This window comes from Cololabis saira, chromosome 4, assembly GCF_033807715.1.
Source record: "Cololabis saira isolate AMF1-May2022 chromosome 4, fColSai1.1, whole genome shotgun sequence".
Classification (NCBI taxonomy): domain Eukaryota; kingdom Metazoa; phylum Chordata; class Actinopteri; order Beloniformes; family Belonidae; genus Cololabis; species Cololabis saira.
Window position 1 is genome coordinate 47,890,386 of NC_084590.1, and position 10,626 is coordinate 47,901,011.

Below are 10,626 nucleotides of genomic sequence, written 5' to 3' on the forward strand. Positions count from 1 at the left end.
TCACAAGGTTTTCTACACTGTTGTTGGTATTTTGGTCCGTTCCTCCATGCAGATCTCCTCTAGAGCAGTGATTGGTCCGTTCCTCCATGCAGATCTCCTCTAGAGCAGTGATTGGTCCGTTCCTGCATGCAGATCTCCTCTAGAGCAGTGATTGGTCCGTTCCTCCATGCAGATCTCCTCTAGAGCAGTGATTGGTCCGTTCCTCCATGCTGATCTCCTCTAGAGCAGTGATTGGTCCGTTCCTCCATGCAGATCTCCTCTAGAGCAGTGATTGGTCCGTTCCTCCATGCAGATCTCCTCTAGAGCAGTGATTGGTCCGTTCCTCCATGCAGATCTCCTCTAGAGCAGTGATTGGTCCGTTCCTCCATGCAGATCTCCTCTAGAGCAGTGATGTTTTGGGGCTGTCGCTGGGCAATACGGACTTTCAACTCCCTCCAAAGATTTTCTATGGGGTTGAGATCTGGAGACTGGCTAGGCCACTCCAGGACCTTGAAATGTTTCTTCTGAAGCCACTCCTTCGTTGCCCGGGCGATGAGTTTGGATCATCGTCCTGCTGAAAGACCCAGCCACGTTTCATCTTCAATGTCCTGCTGATGGAAGGAGGTTTTCACTCAAAATCTCACCATACATGGCCCCATTCATTATTTTCCTTACACGGATCAGTCGTCCTGATGCTTTTGCAGAAAAACATCCCCAAAGCATGATGTTTCCACCCCCATGCTTCACAGTATGATGTTATTTGGATGCAACTCAACTTTCTTTCTCCAAACACGACAAGTTGTGTTTCCACCAATAAGTTCTACTTTGGTTTTCATCTGACCATGTAACATTCTCCCAATTCTCTTCTGCATCATCCAAATGCTCTCTAGCAAACTTCAGCCGGGCCTGGACATGTACTGTATTCAGCCGGGGGAACATCTGGCCCTGCAGGATCTGAGTCCCTGATCGTAGTGAGTTACTGATGGTTCCTTTGTTACTCTGGTCCCAGCTCTCTGCAGGTCATTCACTAGGTCCCCGTGTGGTTCTGGGATCTTTACTCACCGTTCTTGTCATCATTTTTACCTCATGGGGTGAGATCTTGCACGGAGCCCCAGATGGAGGGAGATTAACAGTGTCTTGTATGTCTTCCATTTTCTAATAATTGCTTCCACAGTTGATTTCTTCACACCAAGATGCTTACCTATTGCAGATTCATTCTTCCCAGTCTGGTGCAGGTCTACAATTTTGTTTCTCACGTCCTTTGACAGCCAGAAATCTTGCTTGTTTGTAGGTGACCAAATTATTATTTCACTGAGGAATTTACCAATTAATTCAGTAAAAATCCTACAATGTGATTTCCTGGATTCTTTCCCCCCATTCTGTCTCTCATGGTTCAAGTGTACCTACGATGACAATTACAGGCCTCTTACCTTTTTAAGTGGGAGAACTTGCACAATTGGCTAAATGCTTTTTTGCCCCAGCAGTCTTTGCAGCCCTGAGGTTTTTCCGGCAGGCTATTCCACAGACGTCGGCCGTAGTAATGAAATGATTGTGATCGTGTTGCTGCTGGAGCAGCAGACGCCTGTGTCATTAAGTTCACCTAACCTCTGACTCACTATGATGATGGAGGAAATTTGACTCGGTTACCTGCAGAACCAGAGCAGGAAGAGACAGTACTGCTTTTTGGACCCACTACCAGCTACAGCAGCTTCCACCACCAGGTCTCAGCAGGAGCTGCAACTATTGGGTCAGTGTTGTTTCATTTGTTTTAACACTGCTAAATATCAGGATGCCACCAAAAAAGCCAGCAATCACAGACGAGGAAGTAGAGGAAATAAAGAAATCTTTAAACTTCTTGTCAGAAGCAACTAAAAGTGATAATAAACTTGATGGAAGATAATTAAGGAATTAAAAAGAAAAAACGCTGAAAAGGATAAAGTGATATCCATGTTAGAATGCCGGGTGTCAGAACTTGAACAATACTCCAGGATGAATGACCTGATTGTCAGTGGACTGGACACAAAGCCTCGCTCATATGCCAGGGCTGTATCGAGAGATGAAGAAGTCACCAAGCCTGACTTGGACTCACTGGAGCAGCAGGTGATCACATTCCTGGATAGAAAAGGGATAACTGTGGACAGCAATGATATTGAGGCCTGTCATTCTCTCCCCCGGAGAGATAAAAACCACAAACCTGCCATTATTATTCCACTGGTAAATAGAAAGCAGAAAACAGCACTGCTCAAGCAGGGACGGAAACTGAGAGGAACAAATGTTTATTTGAACAAACACTTAACAAAGAAAAATGCAGACATTGCCCGACAAGCTCGGTTTTTACGGAAGCAGAACAAGATCCAATCAACATGGACATCCAACTGCAAAGTATTTATAAAACTCAACGGAACACCTGAGGAATCCAAAGTGCTGCTCATCAAAGACATCATGGAGCTGGAAAAGTTCAAGAAATGACAATTTAAAGGACACACAAGCAAAATGACTGTCACTCCTGAAACTCACAGCCCATGACAAGCCCTGACACAAACCATTCACTCCCAACTGATGTCATGAGACAAAATATCACTGAATGTGAGGCCCTTGGACTTAAAACATCTAGATTCACAGACTACAGGGGTCATGACATTGAAAATGATATTGATCCTGAGAATAGTATTTACATTAACATACAGAACCATTGTGAATACTAGACTGAAGAACAGTTTGGGAACAACCTTAGAGAGGAGGGGGAATCTCAATCATACATTTCAATAGAAGAAGTTTAAATTAAAATCTGTCAAAAATCAAACATAGTTTAGAACAGTTAAAGACTAATTTCACAATAATAGCAGTCTCTGAAACTTGGCTAAGCGAAGAACAAACCGCCTTGGCTGAAATAGGAGGTTATGAAATGTATCATATGAATAGAAAACAGAAAAAAGGTGGAGTGGTAATATACATTGATAAAACCTACAGAAGTAAAGCTATGAAAGCATGTCAGAAACAATAAACTATGTAATGGAATGTATCACAGTATTAATAGAAATGGAGAAATCTAAAAATGTACTAGTAAGCTGTGTCTACAGAATACCAGGATCTTGTGTTGAAATATTCAAAGAGAAGCTATCGGTTATATATGAAAAAATACACGGAGTGACTATTTGCACCCAGGGTACAAATAGCAAGCCCCCATCAGCTGAGCTATTCACACCCTGTTGACAAATGAAAAACAAATGCGTTGCCCATGTGCATGTGCACCAACGTGTCTGCACTGGAAGGAGCAATTTCATTTACAATTTCAATTTTCATTCGTTCACATTTCACTGCCCTGTGATGAAGAAAGAACGAAGAAAACCATTCTGAAACTGAATTCAGAGGTAACGTTACATTTTGTATTTGTACGGAAGAGTATCAGGGCCACGCAGGAGAAATATTATTTGAGAGGGGAAGATTTTTTTTTATTGTGCACTTTGAGAAAAAAGTTGAAATGTCAAGATTAATGTTGAAAAATAATTTTGAGAAAACAGTCGAAATGTAGAGAATAAAGTTGAAATACATGTCGACCTTTTTCTTGACATTTCGACTTTTTTCTCGAAGTGCATAATGAAAAAATACGGAGCCATGAGTTATTAATGCGTGGCCACGCATCATTTTATTTTTTTCAAATGTCACCAAAGGGGCTCCGTAAAAGAAAAATCTTCTGCTACATAGTTTCTGCCGTGTGTTATATTTAAAACTCATAAGTAACTAATGTTTGAATTATATATATTTATCTACGATGTTTCTTTTGTGCTCCTTAAGTACATGGCTGTAATGTGAAAGAGTATATATCAGAATCAGAAAAAGGTTTATTGCCAAGTACGTTACTGTACGTTACTTAGTTTGAACTCTCATAACTCATAGAGTCTCAGAGAATCAATCACCGTACAATATTCTGTAACAACGCACCTCCCAATAATATAATCATATCTACCTCATTCTGCTGCCTCTCACTTTTTAAAAATTGTATATATGTTATTAAGAGCTGTCATTACCATGTCGACCTCAGTACTGCTGCACCTTTCCCTTTTTTAATTGTATATATGTTAATCACTTCCACATTTGATTATTTATTTTGTTGTTTATTTTGTTTTTTTACTGTTTGCTACTTTTTAAATCTGGGTACAGTGACCAAATTAACTGGAGTCAAATTCCTTGTCGGGCAATGTTCAAACTTGGCCAACAAAGATGATTCTGATTCTGATTCTGGACATACGAGGAATTTGTTTTGGCATAGTTGTTGCAACAGATTTTTCTAAATATGGAGATATGGACCCGTAGTTTTTTTTAGCAGTTTAGGAGTTTTTTAGCAATCAAAACATGTAATGGAATTAAAAAATTCAAAATTGAATTAAAATACAATGACCATTTGAACGTTTTCTACACTAATGACCCCTCAGTAAATATATATATTTTGTTTTAGTTTTAACAGTTCTTAACAGTTCAGCTGACTAAACTTAAACAACAGTTTAACAGAAGTCTTTAATTCGGTATGTGCAGCAGTAAGGATGACAGATAATCAAGACAGTTCCAGAGGAGAAGACTTTGACCCAAACATGTAGAAGAGTCTTTGGTTTTAAACTTACATCCTGAGTTTAAAGGCTCTGCTGGGAGTTGAACCCAGGATCTCCTGTTTACGAGACAGGCGCTTTGACCACTAAGCCACAGAGCCTTTGATTGAAGAACCAGGTATGTAGAGACATATGGTGCTTTTACACTAGTAACTACTCAGCGCGTTTCTACTCTCCACGTCCCCGTTTTGAGCTTTTAAACTACGGTCCGAGGCGGGTGGAGGCGTGCAGAGCAGATACTTTTTCTGTATCTATTCTGCCGAGGTTCTAAGCGTGCTGAGTCGGCCCTGGATCTGACATCATCACACTACACGCCACCGATTGGTCGGGGGGCGGGGCCACCAAATGTAGCAACAGCGCCCTCTGCTGTTTATATTGAAACGTAAACATTTTGCTTAACATTCTGCTGTGTATTCCATGAGCAAAAAGCAACATAGGGTGTGTCCGAAATGCCATACTAAAAAGTATATACTAAAAAGTATACTTAAATTTGGTACACTTTTGAGTAAATATCAGTAGTGTGCATTAATTCAGACGTACTATTAGGAACGTACACGGCACTTCCTGCCGTGAATCATCTTACAGGCTCCACATAGATGAGAATTAGAAAGGTGATGGCAGCTTTATTTCTATTTTCTTTCTTCAACACACGTGTATTTATATTTAGTTTTACACTCTACAAACCATAAAAAGGCATTATTTGTTGCACTTATGTCTTGCTGTCACCTGAATGAAATGATGTTAACAGACTTATTAAGACATGATAGTAAAAAATTAGAAAAAGATGTTTTCCATGTTCAGAGTTTTATATTTGGTAAACTTGTATTTGTTTAAATGAAATGTAACGTTAGTCAAAGGAAGCCAATGTTGGTTGGACTGATTTCAGCCACAGTAAGAAGTTATTCAGTAAATGAGCTCTACAGCTCATATGTTGGACGACTACACATTCAGTCTGTCCACTGTTGTCTGTCAGACTCTCTGAGTTCATTAACAGCGTCTGGAGGACATTTCTGAACGTATCAGCTGTTTAAGCTCCTCCTACGTTTCCATTAGAAGCTGTTGTTCACTCGGTGAAACATCAGCAACACTCGTCCTCCATTTCTGAATCAGGACATCTGGGACCGACCTCACGGTCTGCTTAAGACAGACGTCAACGTGCACGAACCAGGATTAGTTCAACCTGGCTTCACATAGCTGCACCTCCTCATCCTGGATCGTCTTCCTGCAGCGGAATCATCCAGGATGAACTCAGGAGGAGATGTAAAGCCTTTCTCACACATCCTGGACTTCTTCTTTCTACTTTCATGCAACAAACCTCCCAACTGTCCCAGAAAAACTACATCAAGATGATCAACGATGAAACTAATCCAACCGTGGAAAACATTTGAAAAAGCAGCAGAGAAAAGCAGCTGGAGATGACTTTGGAGGTCTGGAATACAATATGTAATCCTGGATCAATCTGGGAACTTTATATTGATGATGATGATGATGATGATGATGATGATGATGATGATGACGATGACGATGATGATGATGACCATGATGATGATGATGACGATGATCCATAAAACAAATGTATATTTGTCAATATTTCATTTTTGAGTTGTCTTAGGGAAAGAGGTTGTTACTTTAAACCAGTTTCTTCTATTTCACATCTGGATAACTCTCCGTGGGTAAAACTGGTAAAACAATGTTTAAATCATCTCTGGAAACCATGATTGTCATGTAAAATTTCATTGATAACTTTGTGAGGTGTTATAGTCGTAGTCAGAATGGCAGAGTGGTTTAAGGCGCCAGACTTAAGGATAATGTACTTTCTTCATGTGTACAGAGTATTCTGGTCTCCCAAGGGAGGCGTGGGTTCAAATCCCACTTCTGACAGTTCCATGCTGCTTTGACCAACAAAGATCTCTTTCTGTTTACCAACAACGCCACCGTCGGTTAGGGCCCAATAAATCAAAATGTGTACCCAAATCTACTCAAAGGGGATTTTACTACATCCTGACATGAGTGGAACATGGTGTACAACACTTTTATTTATGTATTATTTATTTATTATTAACGTTAGTATGTGAGGCCCCGGTTGTTTTTAGAGAAATCCCCATGAAGACGAGGTAAGTGAGGGGTTACGGAGGCCCTGTGGCTTAGTTGGTCAAAGCACCTGTCTAGTAAACAGGAGATCCTGGTTCAAATCCCAGCAGAGCCTCTAAACCCAACTGTCTTTGGAAGATTAGAGATGTCTCATTCATCATGTCTGTTACCAAAAACCATGCCATGTTCAAAGTCTCTTAAATCACTGTACTTGGCCATTCTGATGCTGGTTTGAACCACAGCAGATTCTCTTGACCATGTCTACATGCCTAAATACATTGAGTTGCTGCCATGTGATTGGCTGGTTAATGCAAGCCATTAAATATCACATTTTTCGCCAGGCCTGGTTTGTGTGCAAAATTTGGGGCACGTTTAGGGGGCAAAAAGGCCCTCATTTTGTCGGAAGAAGGAAAACAAAAAAACAAGGAAAATTCCTACAGATACAATAGGGCCTTCGCACTGTCAGTGCTCGGGCCCTAATAAGGAGGAGGTTTTTTATATAAATCTATATCGTTTTTTTTAATAATTTGTATACAGTTACTTTGTATATAAATGTATATATTTGTTTATCATGTGTGTATTGTTCTTTTTGTATTAATAAATGTGGCTTGTTTCTCTTTCTACTTTGAAGCTTTGTCTCGTTCCTTGTTAAATTATACATATATAGTTTGATTATCCACTTGAAGTGATTGTTAATTATATGACTGGAACAGATAAGATCACATTGAAAAAAACTCAGGGAATACCTTTAATTATAAATAAATACCATCAATAACTGGAGTAAGTAGCCAAAACACAAAGGTTAGGAAGGCGACAAAACCAAATGACCAGAATGACTCAGTGGAAGGTGGAGCTGGTTTATTTTTGGGGCTTTAAGTTTCCAGAAAGGACAGACTTTTGGCAGGTACGTCGTCTAGTTGTTCTCCAGGTCCACGTATCTGAAAGAGAAAGACATTTAATATAAACATATTAAGGTATAAACCACATTATGGTTTTATAAAGAATTCTAAAATGAGTTTTCCTCCAACAGAGGTCCAACATTCCTCCTCCGTTTGGTGTTGCAGTTCATGTATTCGTCCAGCAGATGGCGACATTTCCCCGAATCACCGCCCGCCACATGAAGACGCTCTGGGTTCTTTAGTTCTGCTTAGAGTCTCTGTATTTAAATTAAGTTCATGTGAGTGATAGCGTTGCTGAAGAAATGTTTTTTCTGCTTTGATTATCTTTTGTCTTAAACTGAAATAAAAAGGAAGAGTTTTTGTTGTTGATGTAATGTCACTTTCCTGCCACTTGATGTCGCTGTGACGGCTCTCCTGCAGCTGCCGGCGGAGCCCAGCGCCTGAAAGGGAGAGGAATCCACTTAATAGGTTTGAATCAAATGTAATGACGTTACATTTGATTCATACTAGATATTTGTATAATTTACTCCATCATTGTATGTTTGTTCCACACTATTGTAAACCTGGTTGGTGTTTGTTTAGCAACATTTGCTAATAAAGTTTTTTAAAGAGGTCACGTGGTTCCGGGTTGCGTCATCACAGTTTTTGCAGACGAACTTTTAGATTGAAGATCTGCAGGATCAGAACTAAACGAGAACGAAGCAGAACCAGGACTCGGAGATGGACCGGGATCAGAACCAGGACTCGGAGATGGACCGGGATCAGAACCAGGACTCGGAGATGGACCGGGATCAGAACCAGGACCAGGAGTCCAGCATCAGGACCAAAGCGGGATCTTCCTCTGCTGGTCTGCAGGTCAGTGTTCAGGTCCAGGTTCTGCTGATTCTGATCCAAACACTTTATTTGATTCCGTGTCCGTAACTTTGAACGGAACCGCAGAAAACACAAACACGTGATCTTCCTCGGAGACTTTGAAACGTGTTTCCGTCTGAATATGTGAATGTGGCGGCGACACGGACGCAGCAGTTGGAGATGCTGCTGGTTCTGGTGGAGTTTTATTGTGGTGTTGGAACACACAATCTAAAGTTAAAACACACAATCTAAAGTTAAAACACACAATCTAAAGTTAAAACACACAATCTAAAGTTAAAACACACAATCTAAAGTTAAAACACATAATCTAAAGTTAAAACACACAATCTAAAGTTAAAACACACAATCTAAAGTTAAAACACACAATCTAAAGTTAAAACACATAATCTAAAGTTAAAACACACAATCTAAAGTTAAAACACACGATCTAAAGTTAAAACACACAATCTAAAGTTAAAACACACAATCTAAAGTTAAAACACACGATCTAAAGTTAAAACACACGATCTAAAGTTAAAACACACAATCTAAAGTTAAAACACACAATCTAAAGTTAAAACACACAATTTTTGTGGCGTAAAAACCGGCGTTTTCTGCTGTCCATGAACGCCACTAAAAGATATGGCAAGCCACAAGGGCCAAAAACCGGGCTTGAATGAATGCGCTGCCGAACAAAAGCATAGACATATAAAAAGTTCTTTAAAACACATAATCTAAAGTTAAAACACATAATCTAAAGTTAAAACATAATCTAAAGTCTCCACCAACTCGTGAGTGTCTGCAGTTCTGGAAACATCTGGTTGGTTCTACAACCGAGTAGCAGCAACATCTCCAGAGCAGCAGGGTTTGTTGGAGCTCCTATCCCGGGAGGGAGACGCCGCCGGCGGGTTAAAGTCGGAGGAGACGCCATTATTAGCAGAAAACCCGCCGTAAAAGGCCGCGTTTTAAACGAGTGGCGTAAAAAACAGCGTTTTCTGCTGTCCATTAACGCCACTAAAATATATGGCAAGCCACAAGGGCCAAAAACCGGGCTTGAATGAATGCGCTGCCGAACAAAAGCATAGACATATAAACGTAGACGCCCCATGGAGCCGCTGCGATACGTCAACGTCGCCGCCATATTGGATGTTCAAGACTGAGCTGTAAACTAATACAAGTAAATGGACTTATTTTCATAAACCGCCTTTCTACAAATACATTTACGTTTTACGTCTCATTTATTCATTCACAGACGGACTAATATACTTGGGAAACTGTTAGGCACCAAATATAATATATTTAATTTTCTCAGATGGCAAAAATAGGAACTTTATTGATCCCACATAGGAGTAATTCATGTTATATCAGCTATAGAGAACAAGGTAGTGCCCCTAACAAAAATAATAAAAGTAGAGAAACATATTTTCTCATCAACAAAACAAATTTAAAATTTTTCAAAAAACATATTCGAACCATTTTTCAGACAATAAAATAATAAAAAAAAAATGGTCTGAAAAATGGTTCAAATATGTTATTTTGTTACTTGAAAAATTAAAAATATGTTTAAGTAAAATATGCTTTGTTGATGAGAAAACATGTTTCTCTATTTTTCTTATTTTTGTGATGGGGGATATATATGGTTTTTCGGCACTACCTTGTTCTCTATAGCTGATATAACATGAATTACTCCTATGTGGGATCAATAAAGTTCTTATTTTTGCCATTTAGAAAATTAAATATATTATATTTGGTTTCTGTTTTCCAAGTATATTAGTGCATGTGTGAATGAATAAATGAGACGTAAAACATATATTTCTTTGTAGAAAGGCGCTTTATGAAAATAACTCAATTTTCTTGTATTAGTTTACAGCGCAGTCTTGCCACATCCAATATGGCGACGGCGTTGACGTACGGCTCAGCGCTCGATTGGGCGTCTACGTATATATGTCTATGAACAAAAGGGTGTAAAAAGCGCTGTTTTGAGCACAAAAAACACTGTAAAAAGCAGCGTTCATGAACGCGTGTAAAAAAAACAAAAAAAACTGTGTTTTGTACAACTATGACGTGCGTAAAATACACCGTTTTCATTCCAACTTAAGATCCCTCCCCCTCTGAATTTTCCAGCCACTAAAAGTGAACTGTTAGGAGCCAATGAGAAAGGAATCAGAGCAGACCACACCAATGTCTGTGTACTTAGGTTA

General features: G+C 39.5%; 3 non-coding genes across 3 annotated transcripts; 2 read left to right on the plus strand and 1 right to left on the minus strand.

Annotated features, from left to right (window-relative positions):
* Window positions 1-4,611: 4,611 nt before the first annotated feature.
* On the minus strand, window positions 4,612-4,684 carry trnat-cgu (transfer RNA threonine (anticodon CGU)). The gene has a single exon. It is a non-coding gene; the product is annotated as a tRNA-Thr (tRNA).
* Window positions 4,685-6,349: 1,665 nt separating this feature from the next.
* Window positions 6,350-6,464, plus strand: trnal-uaa (transfer RNA leucine (anticodon UAA)). Its single transcript has 2 exons — window positions 6,350-6,387; window positions 6,419-6,464. It is a non-coding gene; the product is annotated as a tRNA-Leu (tRNA).
* Window positions 6,465-6,716: 252 nt separating this feature from the next.
* On the plus strand, window positions 6,717-6,789 carry trnat-agu (transfer RNA threonine (anticodon AGU)). Its single transcript has one exon. It is a non-coding gene; the product is annotated as a tRNA-Thr (tRNA).
* The last annotated feature ends 3,837 nt before the right edge of the window (window positions 6,790-10,626 follow it).